The sequence below is a fragment of the Drosophila nasuta genome, chromosome X (genome assembly GCF_023558535.2).
Source record: "Drosophila nasuta strain 15112-1781.00 chromosome X, ASM2355853v1, whole genome shotgun sequence".
Classification (NCBI taxonomy): Eukaryota; Metazoa; Arthropoda; class Insecta; order Diptera; family Drosophilidae; genus Drosophila; species Drosophila nasuta.
Window position 1 is genome coordinate 22,049,111 of NC_083459.1, and position 18,888 is coordinate 22,067,998.

The following is an 18,888-nucleotide window of genomic DNA, read 5'->3' on the forward strand; positions in this document are numbered from 1 at the left end:
ACTCAAAATCAATTAGTAAAATTGGTATTTTGTTTAAATGTTATATAATAATAAAAATGAAGTTAGTGTTAATTTTAATTATATTTCAACTTTTTCTTAAAAACTCAAGTTTATTTATATATTATTATTGTGTTACGCTGATTACTTATTAGCTCACCCTCGCAATAGTTATATAGAAAGCATCGTTAGCTGGTGAATTTGAATTGAGAATTATCAAAGCGTTTGACAGAGCGACACTTGAAGTCCGACTTTCAGTTGAAAGCCACAATAACGCAAAGTATAATTCTAATAAATAATGATAATATTATATTAATTCTTGAATTGAAAAGCCTAAAGATAATTAAATTCATTCATTTATAGCAATAACAAGTCGAGTGTGCTTGCCCATTTTGAATAAAATTAAAACGGTGCAGTATTTTTCGTAGAATATACCAAATTAATATACCGAAAAAGTACTACAAATATACAAAATTAGATGTTTGGCATGTGGATATGGTACTACATTCAAAATATACCATAGAGAGCTAAAATATACCAGATTATCAGCCAATAGACTAAGACCCGTATACAAAAGAATTTTCTAAATAACATCTACAATTTTTATTTGATCACAGCCAAATTTTCAGGAATCATAAAAAACTGAAGTAATTATTATTATACGGGGCGGAAGTGGGCGTGGTAAAACTCGAAACAAACTTAATCTGCTTGCAAACATCAGAAGTGCTGTCGCAAAAAATGTATTATCTCTATCTCTTATAATCTCAGAGATCTAGGTGTTCATTCAAACGGACAGACAGACAGAGAAACGAACGTACATGAGTATATCGTCTCGGCTGTTGACTCTGTTCAAGAATATATATAATTTATAGTGTCGGAGTTGCCTCCTTCTGCCTATTACGTATAGTACATTTCCTACCCTTCTATCGTAAGGTTAACGGGTATTAAAATGAATTTGATTATTATAAAGAGTTCCAATTCATTTAGAATTTCATGACACGCAATTTCCATTTAGTTCTTTGTCATAATTATGAAAAAGAAATGCAAAACAATAATTATTCATCGCAGCCTTCAAGTTGCATAAAGTTAGTATATTACTTTCATAAGTTTGCAATTTCTAGAAACTTTTCTTTTGACTTGAGCATAAAATGAAGTCAACTGCGATGAGATCTTTATTTTGTCTAATTAAATTAAAGAATAAGCAAATCGTTGTTAAATTTTATATAAATTTAGTTTTTAAATGCTTTACATTTTATTATACGTTTATTACATTATTAGATTGCAACGGTTACTGCGCTTCTAATGCTTCCCATGGCTGTTAGTGCAACTGTTATTGTTACTGTTAATGTTACTGTTAATGTGGCTGCTGCTGTTAGCTTCACTGTTAATGTTATTGCTGTAATTATTGCGCTGTTATTGCAATTGATGTGTTGTGTGTTTGTTTTTTGTCTTATTTTTTGTGTTATTCGACGCAATTTACTTTTTTCTGTGGCACAAATGTGGGCAAAGTTAAGCTGTGCCATGCCCCAGCCTGGCCACACACACACACACACACACAGACCTCCACACATACCTAGGAAAAAAAAAACGAGAAATGTGGCGCGGGGCAAGTCGCCAATTTAATCGGGACTGAACACACGAGGCGCCAATTCGATTCGTGTCGTGTTCGTTGCAGCATCAGCAACAGCAACAGCAGCAGCCAACGACAGAGTTCTTCAGTTCGCATTTGTGTCGCCCAGTGGCAGGTTGTCTTGCCTCACGCGTCCTGTGGCCTGCCGCAGATAAAAATTCAAACAAAATCCGAGCGACGTACAAAATAACAGTTGCAAATTTGAAACGAGGCGTTGCCAAAAAAAAGTAAAAATTGCTCATCTTGTTTTGTGTTGTTGTTGTGGACATCTTCACACACGCTGTGAGTATTGATGTGAACATGCACCTCATAGAAGACTGTGACTAGCTTAAGTGTGAGTGTGTGTGTGTGTGTTTAGTTGCAACATGTGGCGGCGATTAACTTGCGCCGTTTAAATCCTGTCTTTCTGTTTGTCGAGTGTCCTTTTTCACATTTTGACATTCGGGCAAAAGCCTCTGTAATCTTTCACGCCTGCCACCAGCGCCGTGCCGCGCCGCGCCGCACGCTGTGGCATGCCTCATCTATTATTTAGCTGCACGAAAGTCAACAAAAAAAAAATCCGAAAAAAATAAGGCGAAAAATAAATATAAATAAATGAAAGGCAGCAAATCAAGCATACGCCGCATAAACACGAAGAGTGTCACTTGCCATTTGCATTTCAGTTTAGTTTGAAGAGCATTGTACAGTTGCAAGAGCACTGCTGGATGCTCTTCTTCTTCTGATCTTAGCTATCGAGTCGATTGTCTTCGCTTCTTAGCTGGGAATTGCATAATGAGTTTGCCGGCGCAATAAGGTGAATTTATTATCAACTCTCTGTCTGTAGTTGCCCCAAACTGGGGCATGCCACACACCCTTCTCCTCTCTCCACTGCTGTTGCTGTGTGCAACAGTCTCATTTTATTATATTCTTTCGCTTGTCCAGTTTAATTGGCTTAGTGCGGCTTAAAAGGTAAGGCTTTAAGTGGCAACAAAACGTCGCGACGTTGCGACTCGAGCACATTGACCTCGCCTCCGCTACAAAGTGGGCGTGGCATCTGCTACCCTCATGTTGTCGCCACGACTCCGTTGCTAGGTCGCTAAAGCGTCGTTAAACGCGCCGCATTAAATTATCTTTAGATTTATGGCCTTTTGCCCCACACACACAAAAGTACGGCGCATCATCAAAATCAGGCAAAAATTAATTCTCATAATCCAAGATTTTTATCGTGCATTGTTTTTTATTTGCAAATTGTTGCTTGACGGCGAACAATTTCTTCGCTAAATATGCTACAGAAATTGCTCTTAAAAAAGTACTTGATGATAAAATATTATCAAACTGTCTCCAGTTCGTACTAGAAATACTCGTACAAATTATGACTGAGAGATATTAGGACTTATAAAAATTGTAATTCTTAGTAATGTCTTCAAATAAAAATTAATTGTGCGCATTTCGAATTAAGGATTCTACTAAATTTAAGAAATATTTAAGCAAATTTTTGCGCGATGAAAAGTTATAGGTTAAATATGTTTCTTAGGACTATATATTTCACACACTTGGTCACACTTTGTCAAAATAAGAGCATACAAAAACTCTGCGAAGTTTGTATTGAGGAAATATTCTACTAAATATTGGGAATATCTAAGACCATTCTTGTCTGATGAAAAGTGTTATGCTAAATATGCTTCTAAGACCATATATTTCGCACACTTGGTCACACTTTTATCAAAATGAGAACCAAACAACAATGTGATTGACGTTTAAGAGTAATCTAAAAATTTATTAAATATGGTTTTATACTTAATAAATATATAATTACATTTTTGGGTTGTTTAAGAAATACTATTGCATGGCAAATTACGCCTACTGCAATAGGGCCCTATCTGACGATCTGGTATATTTTAGTACTCTATGGTATAATACGAATGTAACACTTCATCGATAGCCTTCAGTATACTTTTAGTATTTTATAGCATATTATTTGGTATATTTTAAAGTGAATACTGTACTGTTTTTGTCTTTATTTAAATATACCAAATATGGCCTTCGGTATATTTTTAGGAATTTTGCACTATATTATTTGCAGTATTTTAAGGCTGTTTGGCTTTTATTCACTATGGGTAGCGGGTATCTCACAGTCGAGCACACTTGACTGTACTTCGTAAATTATTTTGTTTAATAAATTTCAATCACACTTCTAGTGCATTTGATAGATATTAAATATGTTTTGAGGCTTAATAAATATATAATGACAATATTTGCTACATGAAAGAATTAAAAATAATGAGCGCATTTTGTTATTATTTCGTAAAAATATAATACCGTTTTTGTCATAAAAATAAATATTTGTGTTGAATCCAATTTCTAGAAATCGAACGAATTTTGAACAGAAACAAATGAACACATTTTCTACTCAATAAATATTTTTCTATGTTTAAAGAAAATTATGCTGAGTAGAGGAAATATTAAAACATTTCCATCACACATTAAAATGATATTTTTATTATTAAATTGCGTTTCGGTTTTAATGCTTATATGCCTACAATAATATTATTGCCGCACGTTAAAATGTTATTGTTATGATTTAATTGTATTTTGACATTAATTCTAGGCGACACATTTTTGTGCGTGAAATATAAACTGGTATTACACATCAAATTTTATAGTCGCCAATAAATGTTGTTCAACGTATAATGCAATGTGATCTGAGCCAGCTAAATCAGACTAAAGTGTATATGGAAAGTAAGCAGACGAATTCTGGTTTCTGAATTGCTGGAATGCCTGAGTCCTGAGTTTTGTGCTCTCGTTTCAATTATTGCTCTCCAAATGAAAAGTCCTAAATTACGTTTCAAATGAGATTTAATGGCCGAGGCAGAGCCAAAAGTCCAAGCACAATTGTGAGCAATGTGTGTTTGTTGCCTGCTTTTAGGTGCTTGACTTCACATAAAGCTAAACAAGAAAGAAAAACAACTTAGAAAGCTACAATCATGTGTGCTCGACTGTGAGATACTCGATACGTATTTTGATTAAAGGCAGAACAGTGTGACATTATTTGAATATACCCAAAAATACTGTAATATAACACATAGTATTATTTGGTATATTGGTATATTATTGCATTTAAAATATACCATACAGTATTAAAATATACAACAATATTCGAAAAGCATTATTGGTATATTGATAAACATACTATTAAATTCAAAATATACCTAACTAATATACCAAAAGACCTATTTGGTATTTTGATATATTATTCCATTCGAAATATATTATAGAGTACAAATTTGATCAGATTGTTATGCTGTTTCCCATTATGTATTAAGGCAAAAAAAAAAAAATTCTAAAATATAGCAATTGTATTATTTGGTACATACATACATATATTGACATAGTATTACTTGTAAAATATACATACCATAAATTACAAAATGTGCCAGATTGTTAACATTTTTTTTTTATACAAAATTATTCCTTGAATATCTGGGGACACTTTTTATCTAACCACAATCAAATTTTTAAGGGAATATGTATTGTGTGTGCCAAAAACTATGACTCTAGCTTTAAAATTGCTCTTAATATTCGATTTTCCCATTTTGAGGTGACCGAAGTTGGCGTGGCACAAACTTAAGGCAAACGTCTCTCAGATCTAGGTGTTTCTGATCAAGAATATACATACTTTATGGTGTCGGAGTTGCCTCCATCTGACAGTTACCTAAATTTTCTGGTGGGCACAAATTTCGAATTCCCTTCTACCCTGTTGGGGTAGCGGGTATAAAGCGAGAAGCCGAGTTGCATTTGCTTTTGATTTATGTCAGCTTTGCAGTAACTTTTTCTATTTCGTTGCTGCACGAGGCTGTACTTTAATAAGGGCAGCTCCCGAGAGTGTAGAGCGGAGCGATGTCTGCTAGATGAGAGTAAAAGTCTTTTTGTCAGGTGCGCCTAAAAGTAGACTACAATTTGCCATTTATAGCGACAACGTGGGCAACAGCTGAAGAGCTCTCAAGTTGCCGCACAAGTTGTTGTACAACGCAACAGGCACAAGTACAAGCTCAAGTCTTACCTCCTTCTGTACCCCTCTCTGCTGCCACACCTCTCAAAGTTGGGTTAAGTCAACTCGACTGCGATTCCTGTTCATCAACGCAAGAGCGAGAGTTTTATAAATTCATTAAGCGCCTGAAATATGCATAAACATAATTTGGTTTTGTAATTAACATTTTTGAGCAAAGCCAACGAGCAAAGCTGCAGCTGCTCTTCATCTCACTTTTCTTTTTTTTTTTTTTTTTTGGTCTGTCACACGCGGCGTATGAGCAATGCGGTGCTAACCAAGCAGCTTGCCTTCAACGTTTGCCCGCTAATTGAATCACTTTTGTCCATCTTCCCTTCTGGCTGTCCCTTTTGTATGTTTTAATTTTTACCGCCGCCGTTGCTTTAATTAAGCAACAAAAAGAAAAACAACACAAAGTGTGGCAAGGATTCAACTATATTCCATGTTGCTTAACCAAAACACGTGCTTGAATTTCTCTACGAAAAATTCGTGCAGCCAAAAACAAAACCAAAAAAAAAAAAAAAATGGGCAAGAATGTGGAAAATGTTCAAAATGCCAAAGGGCCTAAACGCGGTGTTCTTGTTGCCGCTGCTGGTGTTGCCCCTTCCCCCTCAAAAAAATGGTATGTGGGCGTGGTCAAGTTCAAGTTATGTTCAACTTTTGCTTTTAAGCACGACGACGACGCGCTCGTCATACATATTTGTGTTATCCTGGCCAAAAAGGCCTTGCTAACTAGTGCAAATATATGCAGTGAGTAGCATTAGGGTTGCACACTTCTACATACAACATTTTAAATTGAATTCAACCTCAAGGAACTCTGAGTGTGGCCACATTAGAGAGCCTAACTTTCTCGTGCTGTTTCTTCTATCTGCTAGCTTCGAAAATGAATTGAAATACATGGGAGATCTTCATATTATAAGCTTTTCTTCTTTCTTATTATTAAATAATAATTCAGTAATAATAATATTCTTAATATGGTAATAATATATTCTGTACTTACCACAACAAAAACTCAGCTGCAATTGCGGATTTATGTCAATCTAGAAACAAATAAAAATGTACGATTAGTTAGAAAATTTCATGCATTATTATTGGACATTCGTATTTTGTGGATTACAAATTGAAAATTTAATATACTGAAATATATACCGATTAACTGTACATTCCAATAATTTCAGCACAATTGCTTTATAGCTTCTGAGTGATCCATTAAAATAGTTTTCGACTTTTGTGCTACATTTAGAACATAAAAATTCCTTTCATTCTCAGTATCTTATTACAGATAATTTAAAATAGTTCTTGACTTTTAGCACACTCTAAAAACTCATTATACATTCGTAATTTGTGGATAATATTCAATATCGTATATTGAAATATAGACGATTTAACTGCGTATTCTAGTAATTTCAGCACAGTTTTTCTGACTTAGAAATTGAAATAGATCTTGACTTTAAGCGTACTTAAAAAATTCATTTACTAAAATACTAAATATATAATGTTCAACTGCGTATTCTAAAAATTGCATGCCAAATAGTTAAATGAGTCTTTAATAACAAAGGGTAACCTCGAACTGATTCTTAGAAATAGTTCTCGATTTTTAGCACTGTTAAAAAAATCATTTGACATTCGCAAATTGCAGAATACAAATTGTATAATTAATATACTGAAATATCGATGATTTAAGTGCATATTCTAAAAATTTCAGCAAATTTGGTTAATAGCTAAGAAAGTCTTCAACAGCTTAAATATTATCTAATAGATAAAATAATTCTCGACTTTAGCAGACTTCAAAACCTTATTTGATATTCGTTATTTGTGGATTACAAACTTAATATTTAATATACTGAAATATACACCTTTGAATAGCATATTCACAAAATTTGAGCAAAAGCTTAGGGTATGTGTCTAGTTGTGCACTGCCGCCTAACCACATACCCGGAATTCTTTGTACCTTTTTGTCTATATTTCTTCTGTATTTCTTTGCCACTTGTTGAAACTCATTAATTTCTGATGATGGGCAAAAAAGTTTTTCGTTGATTCCAATTGTAAAGGATACGTGCTGACCTTTTTTTTCTTGTATATTCGTTGTGTACGGGGTAGCGGCGGGGGGCGTGGTCGTATGCATATCCTTGTAGCTGTAGCTGAGCATTGTTCTGCCTACATTTATTTGCGTTGAGTATTATTTAATTTACATGAAAATGTCAGATAGAGACAAAACCTCTTTCTCTCTGTGGGAGGAGGGCGTGGCTGGGTATATGGTATGGTTAACAGCTCTATAAGCACAGCCAACAAGAACAATGTGCGGAGGAAGCACGCAGCATGCTTGATATCGCGCTGTTGCCATCCCATTCGAAGGCAGCTGTGCAGAAACCGGCAGATAATCTAAGCAAAACAATGCAAACAGCGTTGACAGCAACCACAGCAACAACAACAGCAACAACGATAACAACAACAACAGCAGCAGCAGCAGCAACTGGAATCAGGCTGCTGATGTGCTAAGGATCCACGAGCTGCAGTTTATCTGACTCTGTCTCTGTCTCGAGTGTCCTGCTCTAGAAATGCAGCCCACAGTTGATGCGACAGCACTTGAGACTCGCTCTGTTGCAAGACGAAGAAGGGGGGCTGGCTGTTGCAAGGGGGATGGAGGGGAACCTATTTGCTGTGCTCTAAAAGCATGTGGCTTTGACTTAATGTGCATAGTTCGCAGCCAAAGCAACAATATGCCAACTGCTACTCGCATCTTGCTGGACAACAGCATCGAGACACAACACTTCATGATTAGCAACACGACTGGTAGATATCCTGTATATTCCAAATTACTACAAAATAATGATGTGTTCGAACTGAGAAATTCTATTAGTTCCTTTTAATTCAAGTTCAATGTTATTTGGCGCTTTTCCCAAATGAGCGAAATAATAATACACAAATTTTAGAGTGACCGTTTTTAGCAACCTTTATGTGCCTAAATTTGTCACGTAAATGGTAAAGAACAAAAAAAAAACCATGGCCACACCACTGAAAGATTCGCGAAATAAAAAGATAATTATTGAATGAAATAGACCATAATATCCTATCATACTATAGTTTTTATTGTATACACCAGCTGTAGCTTGAAAATTACGCTTGTTATTCGATTTTATTGATTTGCGGGGACGGAAGTGGGCGTGGCAAAAATTTGAAACAAACTTGATCTGCGTGCAAACATTACAAATGCTGCCTAAAAAAAAATTATAACTCTATCTCTTATAGTCTCTGAGATCTATGTGTTCATACGGACGGACGGACAGACAGACAGACGGTCAGACGGTCATGGTCATATATATTTTATAGGATCGGAGATGCCTCCTTCTACCTGCCGGCACAAAGTTATAATACCCTTCTACCCTATGTGTAGCGGGTTTAAAAATAACATTAACAACATATTCATGGAAATTGACAAATATACCAAGCCTCATTGCATTTGAAAAGCTTTTATTTCTCTTTACGAACCATTGAGCAATTCTAATTTAAGTATGAGTTGATACATACTATATGTAAGTACCCTGTAGGTTGATACCCAATTATCAGTTGTTCAGGTAACCCTATAAGTGCATTGTTAAGTAGTTATAGATATTCTGCGCGTCAAACTTTTAGTGCTACTCCATACTAATACCCGCTACCCATAGGGTTGAAGGGTATTATAAGTTTGTGCCTGTAACGATTATTTTAATAAATATAATTTTTATACTATTTTTTATTGAGTGCTCCTCGACTTTAACAAGTCAGAATATATAGAAGCTTTTCTTTTTTTTGTATTTTAAATTACATTTTTTGGAAACTATTCATCCTATTATTATTGTATTAGTCAATCTTATCAAATAATTGAGCAAATACACATTTATTCTTTAGCGAACTTTGCATTGTCAGTGCTGATTGCCAAATGTTGCAATGCCAAATATTTGTAGAGAACAAACACAACTCGTTAAATGCTTTAGCAACACATGCATTTGCGCTCGTTACGAAGAGTATTTACAGGGTATTAGAGAGAAAGAGAAAGAGAGAGGGCGAGGATATAAAATAAAATGAAGCAAGCGAAAGCAAAAAAGGTTGACAGCGCATAAAAAATGTTCGTGAATAAGATTGTTACGACTTGGGGGACTCCCCGCGGTGGCAACCGAGAGTCGTCACTAGCAGCAAATAGAGACGCGAATCACCACGACAGAAAGAGAGAGAGATGGGTGTGTGCAAGAGAGACAGTGAGTGAGAGTAACAAGGGAGCTGTTAAGCGACAACAGAAACGAAGAAATGAAAATGAAGACGCGCACAACTGAAGCTTAGATGGCAAAGTGCGAGCTGAGCTTTCAAATACTAATGGCTTGAGATAATCTCTAACAACGAGTGCGAATGCGAATGCGACTATGAGTACTCATAGAATATATGTATGTGAATGCCCGTTAAGAGAGCGACAACTGTAAGCCGATAACAAGCAGTCGATGGATGCCACAAGTTGTTGCCGCAAAAACGAGCGCAATCAATAAAGTTCAAGCTACTTAAGCACAAATTTCAAATTTCATTTAATATTCAATTATGAAATTTCAGCAAAACATTTAAGCTGCTGAAATTTGATTTTTGCTTTCGGTATTTTGTGCCAACTGAATTGACATTCTTGAAAGACTACTGCCACAACCTTTGCTGCCTCTGAACTTCGACTTTCCCCTTTTTATACCCGCTACTCATAGGATAGAAGGGTATTTTAACTCCAGGAAAAGTATGTAACAGGTAGAAGGAATCAACGCCGACTCTATAAAGCATATATATATTCTTGATCAGGGTCAACACCCGAGACGATATAGCCTTGGCCGTCTGTCTGTTAGGGGTCTTAGTTGGTTTGGCTGACAATCTGGTATATTTTGCACTTTATGGTATATTTTGTAGTATATAATGTAGTACTACATACATAATCGTATGTATTTAAATTTTTCAAATATACATATTAGTATATTTTTTGTGTTTTACGGTATATTAATTCAAAAGCTTGTATTTTGCGGTATATTAATTCGGTTCATTTTTATATCAATATACCAAATATTACCTTTGATATATTTGCAGTATTGTTGTGCTATACAAATGTGGTATATTTTTGTATATTTTAGTATATGTTTGTATATTTTCGGTATATTGATTTGGTATACTTTAAAATTAATACCGCACTTCTATTCACAATGGGTAGCGGGTATCTCACAGTCGAGCACACTCGACTATAGCTTTCTTATTTGTTTTATTTTTTTTTGTTGTTGTTGCCTTTGGCAGTCAGTCGGCAAATGTATGGCATAATATTTTTATGTATTTGCTGCCATGTGAATGAAAAACAAGCATGAATAATGCCGCAAGCAGTGCGTGTGATGCGCGACTGCGACAAATACCCTGCAAAGGAATAAAACCTGAAATCTATGGCATAGATTTGCAAAGGTTTTGCAAGCACTGACTGCCAGCGATAAAATGCATGAAAAATAAAGCGGCATACATAACTTAATTGATACGAAAGTTGGCAAGCATTGATGCCAGCGAATACATATAATTGATGGACTGTGTTAAATACCCTGCAAAACAAACACGAATAGAGCATGAATAAAAGCAGAACTTTAATTTCATAACTGGGTTTTACAAGTACTTAAAACTGTGATCAAATCTAGTACGAAATCGTGTTGATGAACTGCACTTTGTAAAAAAAAGGAAGAGCGGCAATAAAAACTTAATAGGATCGGCAGATAAAATGCTTAACAAGGTTTACAAGCACTGACGGCATGATGAACTGTGCTAAAAAATAGAGCATGAATAAAAGCTGAACTTCAATGCTTGCAATAGGTTTGAGACGCACTAAAGACTGTGATCAACTCTAATTGAATGTTTTACAAGCACTGAATACATTGATCAAACCTAGTCGCAGGTTTAACAAGCACTGTAGACTGCAAAACTGGATATTACACTGCAAAGTGAAATCAAATCAAGTTGAAGCTGACATATTCAATAATTTCTTTGAGATGAAGTGCGTGCCAGTCGTATATACCGCATTGACTAATTCTTGGGAGGGTATATAGAAGGGGGCATAGGGGAAAAACCAAGAAAAATGCCACTGGCTGTCGTCGTCGAGAGTTTGCGAGTTGCCTGAGCCTGGGCAACAGATTTTCATACAGATTTTTTTGGGAGGCTGACGTGATTTCACGGAGAGCAATAGCCAGAAGTTGAGTAGCAGCCGTAGCTATGCTGAGGGAGGGGGCGAAGGGCAAGGCAAGGGAAAGGAGAGGTGAAAGGGAAGGGCGGCGTCAGGTTAGAGACAATGTCGCAATGCTGGCAAATGATTAAATATCATTGCCAATTAAAGTATAAGTGTGTGTGTGTTTTGTTGTTGCTCCTTTTACGTGTGTGTGTGTGTGTGTTTATATAGTTATGTGTGCGTGTGTGTATTTATGTGTGCGTGCCTTTGTGTGTTTGTGTTTGTGTATCGATAACGCTGCGACGCGTTTTCAATTTGTTTTTGCAGATGATTTGAGCAAATAAAACGGTTCTCGACTCTCGCACAATTTCTGTTGCCTTTTTCCATTATGCTGTATCAATAAATGTCTCGTTCTTACACACACACACACACACGGACAGACTCTTTCTCCCCCTCTCGCTCTCTCTTAATAGATTTCATTCTCGTTTTCCTTTATCTGTTCAGCTTGTTTACTAGTCGAGTATTTTGCTTTTGACATAAATGTTAGCTTTGCTTTTTGAATGCATAATGTGAAATTAAAGTGCACTTCGTTTCATCACATCCAATTTTCTACTCTTATGTCACTTTAATAGCTTATTTTTTCATTTTTGAAGGGGCAAAGGAATATTCAACAGCGTTTTTGAGCGCAATTATTTGTATTACAATGCATATGGGAAAAGTTATGATGTGGTGCGAAAATGTTGTAAACTCGGCTGAAAGTTTCGCAGCAGCAGCAAAAGCAACACACAAAATTTACTCAGCGAAACTTTTGCTTAATAATAATTAAATAAAGTGCTTTGGCCACTGATTTTTGGCATTGTGCGTTAATATTTCCAGGCTAATCTAATCTAATATGCGAGCACATTGTACACTAATTAATTGTTTAACATTTCAATAATTCAAGTTTGTCCCCTTTTAGTCTGATTGGTTTTTCGACAATTCATTTCATTGTTTATGGTAATTGTTGTAATTATTTACTTGTTTTCGAACTGAATTATTATCAACAATTAAGAAAGTTACAGTCAAAAGTGCTCGACTTTGAAATACCCGATACCTATTTTGAATAAAAGCAAAACAGTGTGGTATTAATTTTAAAATATATCAAATTAATATACCATAAAAATACTAAAATTATACCGACATTGTAATACTATACTACATTGAAAATATACCATAGAGTGTAAAATATACCATAGAGTGCAAAATATACCAAAGAGTGTAAAATATACCAGATTTGTATCTGATCGCAATTAAATTTTCAGGAATTAATAAATACTATATATATTATTGTATGTACACAAATCGAGATAAAACGAATTTTAATTGAGCAGTTTCATATTAATGATTTTATATTTATTTTTAAAAATGTATATATTGGTAAGAGTTCAATTGAAAATAGTTTTCCTATTATATTGGTTATGAAACCCTTTTTAATATAATTTTCTGATTTCCAAAAAAAATTTCAATTCACAAAGTTAAATAAAATCTTTAATCGAACATTAAAATTTAAAATTGTTGTGTATTATTTAGTATTTTAAGCATCGGTTTAGTTGACAGTAAATTCATTTTAAATTACTAAGCTTCATTTAAAATTCGAGTTATACTATCAATTTATATTTTACTATGTAAATTCATATATTGCTTAAGTTTCAAAATAATTTTGTAGTTTATAATGAAACTATTTCCAATTGTAAGCATAACCTTCACATGCATTTAACATTTATTTAGCTGACATTAACTAAATTCGATTTGCTTTACTAGCTCAAGGAGCTGTCATTCGCAATAGCCAGTGTTGTAAAAGCTTCTAGTGCACATCAAGTGCTCGAGATATTTACGCTAACATTGTAGCGTAATACTAGTAAAATGATTTCGAATTCGCTCGTTCGCCTTCAGGCTGAAGCGAGTGTGTGTGATAATATTAACTTAATTGATTGATGAACTTATGCTGCCAAAGTCAGCACTTTCTCGTGATGCTCCCACTGGGCTTCTGCTTGTTGTTCGGTATTAATATGTTGACGCTGATGTTATTGAGGATATTGTACGTGTCTGTGGACTAAAATGCCGCTGGCTAACCGCAAAGCATGCACATCACGCTTAAAGTGTAACGCACTCTCTCTCTCTTTACAGCCACGCCCATCAATGCGCCCAAAAGCATACAAAAAATATAGACAATTTTTCATCTCGCTTTCTGCTGTTTTTCCCTTGCCCTCCTTGTTGCATTTAGCATTCAATTTATTTGCTGTATGTAGTTATACCCGCTAACCAAACGGGTAGAAGGATGTTACAACTTTAAGTCTATATATATATGTACATATGTATGTACAGTCTGTATAACTGGTATTTATATATTTAAGATTGAATGGTATATTGATGACACACAATAGATAGATTTTTTTAATTTTTCGCTTTAACGAACTATCTTATATATTTTGTATTTTATAGTAGTATGTATACATATACCAATACTTGGTATATTATATACCAAATGGTATTTTTTCCATTCGATTGTCAATCTAACATACTTCATATACTATAGTACATTGTAAAATCAATGGTATATTAATATACCAAATATGCATCAATGTACGTATATTTTAGTATTTTTTTTTCGTTTTGATTAACAATCTAACATATTTCGTACTCTATTGTTAATTTTGAATGAAATGGTATATCAATATACCATATATAGTCTACGGTATATCTTAGTATCATTCAGTTTTGGTTGACAATCTAGTATATTTTATATTGCATTGAGCATTTAGAATGCACTAGTATATTGATATACCGCATCTAGCTTTAGATATATTTAATTATTTTTTCTGTTGTTTAGTATGGTATATTTAATGAATAATACCACATACTGTATTACTTTTGGGTACCGAGTATCTCCGAGTCGAGCACACTCTACTGTGGCATTCTCACTTTATATTTTGCAGTTGCAATTGCTGCTGCTCTTGTCTTTTCCCTGTTCATATCTTGGCTTCATTCGCTTGTTTGCCTTCAACTTGCCACCAGGGGGCAGGCCACTTCATGTGCGTATCCCTTGCAGCAGCTCATGCTTGTTAGTGGGCATTACAGTTAGTCTGTTCAGCTGGCAATTCAATGTGAACTCCACTCCTCTCCGTTGCCTTGCAAATTCATTTGCTATTTCATGCTGTCTTGTCTGTCGTGCAATTCTTGCAGCTGACTGCGCTCTTTTCTCTCCTCTCTCCTCGCTCTCTTCTCTCCTCGCTCTCTTCTCTCCTCGCTCTCTCTTTCTCGGAGTGTTTTGAGTGTGTTTTTTGTGGCAGCTAAGCTAAACTTTTGCAATTGTTAGTCAGAGCACACTTGAGTCTAGAGATGCGTGAGCTCCCTGTCTTTAGAGCTTTTCATTTAGCTCACTTCTTTTACAACTCATTTGACTCTTAATTGCTTAGAAAAAGATTCGCTCAAGAGTCTCCCCTTGTTTTAATTCTTTTTTTTTTATACCCATTTGCTTCGTCTAGCTCAATTCCAATGGCTGTCAAACTGCATGCTCAGAATGGCACTTGACATTTGAAGTTGCAACTGAATAAGTTGCATGCATTGGCACGTGCCACATGCCGCATGCCATTTGTGAGCACACAAGTCTAAGTAAATTGCCAACTTATTGCGTGTGCGCTTTTTGTCTCTAAAGTCCAATAAAATTTATCAAATGCTGCAGCACTCAATTTAATGCAATATTTATTGCACTTTTATTTGGCAACATTTTGCATTGACTGCCAAACGAAATAGGTTGCAACCGTTCAATTTCCTTGCTGAAGTTTTCTGTTTCTGTTTTCCAAACACTTGCCAATTGTGATGTCTTAGCAGTTAATTCGCAACAATCAAAGAATTCCACTCGAAACTCGTTGAGTTCTCATTTGATGCAGAAAAGTATGCTATAGTTTTTGCAGCACAAATTGATTAGCTGGCCACGTGTAATTACGCCCCCCTTCCCCATTGTGCCACGCCCTGGGTGGACTGACAATGACCCAACAGCAACAACAATGCACGAGAGAGACAAGAACACAATTTTGGCGTTGAGAACACATCGATGTTTATCATTAATTCAGATGACAGCAATGAGCAACCACAACAAGGACATGAAAATGCACTGCAAATTGGGAAATCCACTTAGATACAAACAGAGCGAGAAAGAGAGAGGGAGAGAGAGAGACTGAGAGAGAGGGAGAGTGACACATACATACATATATTGATAATGTGTTTGGAGAGTTAATTAAAAGCCAACGTGAAGGTTGCCAGCGGCAAAAGTAACTCAACAATAAAGCAGTAACAACTGAGTGAGGGAAGAGTGTGCAAAAAGATACAGAAGCATAGGGAGAAGAGGGTGAAGAGGGGCACAAATGCAATTGACAATTGCAGCTTAAGGGTCGAAATTATAACAAGCGACAAAAGCAATGCGATTCTGATGAATTTGCAAAGCAAAGTCGACATGCAGATGCTCTAAGAAGTCGAGGTAGATTTCCAAGAATTAACCAAAATTTCAAATTGAAAAATTAAATTCCAAGAAATTTTTGAAATTAGAATTGACAAATTTAAGTACTTACCCAAAAAGTATAGTAGCAGATTTCAATGAAATAGAATCTGTAATTAAATATAAACAACTTTTATTAAAGCATTCAAATAGAACTTGTTAAATATATATAATTAAGCTAACTGGTTTCATGAATGCTGTAAAACTATCATGAAAAGTTAAATATCCGATTGATGTTTTAATATTTTATTTAATGTTTTGAGATATACGCTTTTCGTAACGTTCGTAACACTTTCAGCACATTTACAAATTTAAGTGTTAGAGAGAGGCAGAGCTAATGAAGTGTTGTGAATGTAATAGTATATCAATAAAATAAACGTTCGGCATTTTTTGGTATATTGTAAGAGCTTTTTGGTATATTAATTTGGTATATTGTATGAGCTCTATCGCACGCCATCGCATTTCAACTCGGCCTGAATTCTGTTTTGATTAAACTGCGCGTATATTTTGTACTATGTGGTATATTTGGAATATACTAGTATATCAATATACCAAAAATAATCTATGGTATTGCAGTATATCGTACTCGAACTACTGTTTTGTTTTCATTAAACCCATCGCAATGCAACTCTGAATGAATGTGGCCCTGGGTCACATACTCAACATGCCTTGCATTCTGCAGCTGTCTGAATCATAAAGCAAACAAACAAACGCCAAATGCAGCTACAAAAGCATGCTTTGTGGCAAAGTGTAAGCATTAAGTTGACCTCCGTTGTCAAGGGTATTTATGGCGTTTTATGCTTTGATTTTATTGCATTTCTTTTTCTATTTTTGTTCGCTGCCAGACAGCGAGAGACGAGCGACGAGCGACAAAATGCACAATGCAGCAGCGCAACTTTTTACAATCAACTGCGCTTGGGCGTCAGATAAGTTCTAATTGAAATTGTGTAGAGCGATGGCTTTATGTGTGAGTAAAGTGAGTGTGTGTGTGTGTGTGTGTGTGTGTGTGTTTTGCGTTTGCAGCGTCTGACAGGCAGCTGCCAAGTGGCGCCCAAGACAAAAGACAGCGACAAGTTTATTTAAGCAAGATTTGAATGACACAAGGATAAGCGACGACGACGACGACGACGACGATGATCCTTGGATGAGCAATGGGACGAATGTGTGTTTGTGTACGTGAATGCGTATGGATCACATGCAGATGCCGAGCAACATCCTGTGACAGGAGTGCTCATGTCACATGGCTTCCGTTTCGCCTGGCAGAGCACAACAAAGCACACACACACAAACATTCCTCGCTCCTCGCTCCTTCCCGCTTCTTGTAGACCTAGAAGCCAAACCTTGGAATGAGAATAATTCCAAGTGTGTGCCAACTACTGACCTTGGCCAGGACTTTGGGGCCAGGACATAGACTAGCTGGCTGGCTGGTTGGTCGGCTGACAATGCCAACAGTTAGTCAGTGTCGAACAATTTTTGCTTTCTGCTGCTGTTTTTGCTGCTCTGGCAAACGATTTGATTTATTCAACTCTCGCTTTGCATATGCCAGAGTCGACAATGGGCGAATGAATGAGAATCGGCGGCATCGGGACATGGGATATGGTCACAGGGTCACAAATGTCATGTCACTAACTTATGAGCATAAGCAGACAACTAACTGAGTCAGACACGTAGACAAACGGGGAGAGGAAGAGAGTGAAAGAGAGAGAGAGAGAGAGAGAGAGGTTGGCAGCCATGACGCGCTGCTGCTTTAAGCGCTTATTTATGGCAACAACGACAACAACGAAAACAACAACAACATCATCTCAACAACTGGTGAAAATATGCCAAGCAAAACTTTAGTTTTCCATTATGGAAAAGTGCGTAGCTCGTAAACAACAAACACATTATGTATAATAAAAACTCTAGGCTAGGCGAGTGTGTGCGTGCCTATGTGTGTGTGTGTATGTTACGGAGTCTGTGTGTGCGTGTGTGCTCAGGAGCGGAGTGTGGCAAGAGGAGTTACACTCAAGCGGATGCTCAAGGAGTGTATAGAGAGCATAGTGGGAGGGTCTAGGTGAGCCTATAAACAGTTTACATGGCATAGATCACCCACCAAAAGTGCGAGCGAGAGAGTATGACAACATATAGTATAAAGCTAGACAAGTTAGAACGAGTAAGACAGCTACAGTCGAGTGTGATCGACTTTAAGATACACACGTTCTCAATAAAAGCCAAACATTGCGGTATTATCATTTAAATATGCTAAATTAATATACCAAAAATAAATACTGAAATAGTGTGATATCATCATTGAACTCTGCTAAAGTAATATAACAAATATACTGAAATAATACAGTATCATCATTTTAATATACTAAATTAATATATTCAAAATACTACAGTATCGTGGTATTATCATTTAAATATACTAAATTAACATATCAAAAATACTAAAATATATACCGAAATGTAATATGACCGGTCAAAACAAGGGGAAATCTCTTATAGTCTCTTTTACCCAAAGTAATAAT

At 35.8% G+C, this 18,888-nt stretch overlaps 1 protein-coding gene across 1 annotated transcript in view; it reads left to right on the top strand.

The window, feature by feature from the left end:
* The first annotated feature begins 1,735 nt into the window (after window positions 1–1,735).
* Window positions 1,736–18,888, top strand: part of LOC132795110 (uncharacterized) — a 38,005-nt gene continuing 20,852 nt past the window's right edge. Inside the window, exon 1 of the mRNA XM_060805592.1 lies at window positions 1,736–1,909. The gene's annotated coding sequence lies outside the window, so the exon portion shown is untranslated. The remainder of the gene's footprint in view (window positions 1,910–18,888) is intronic.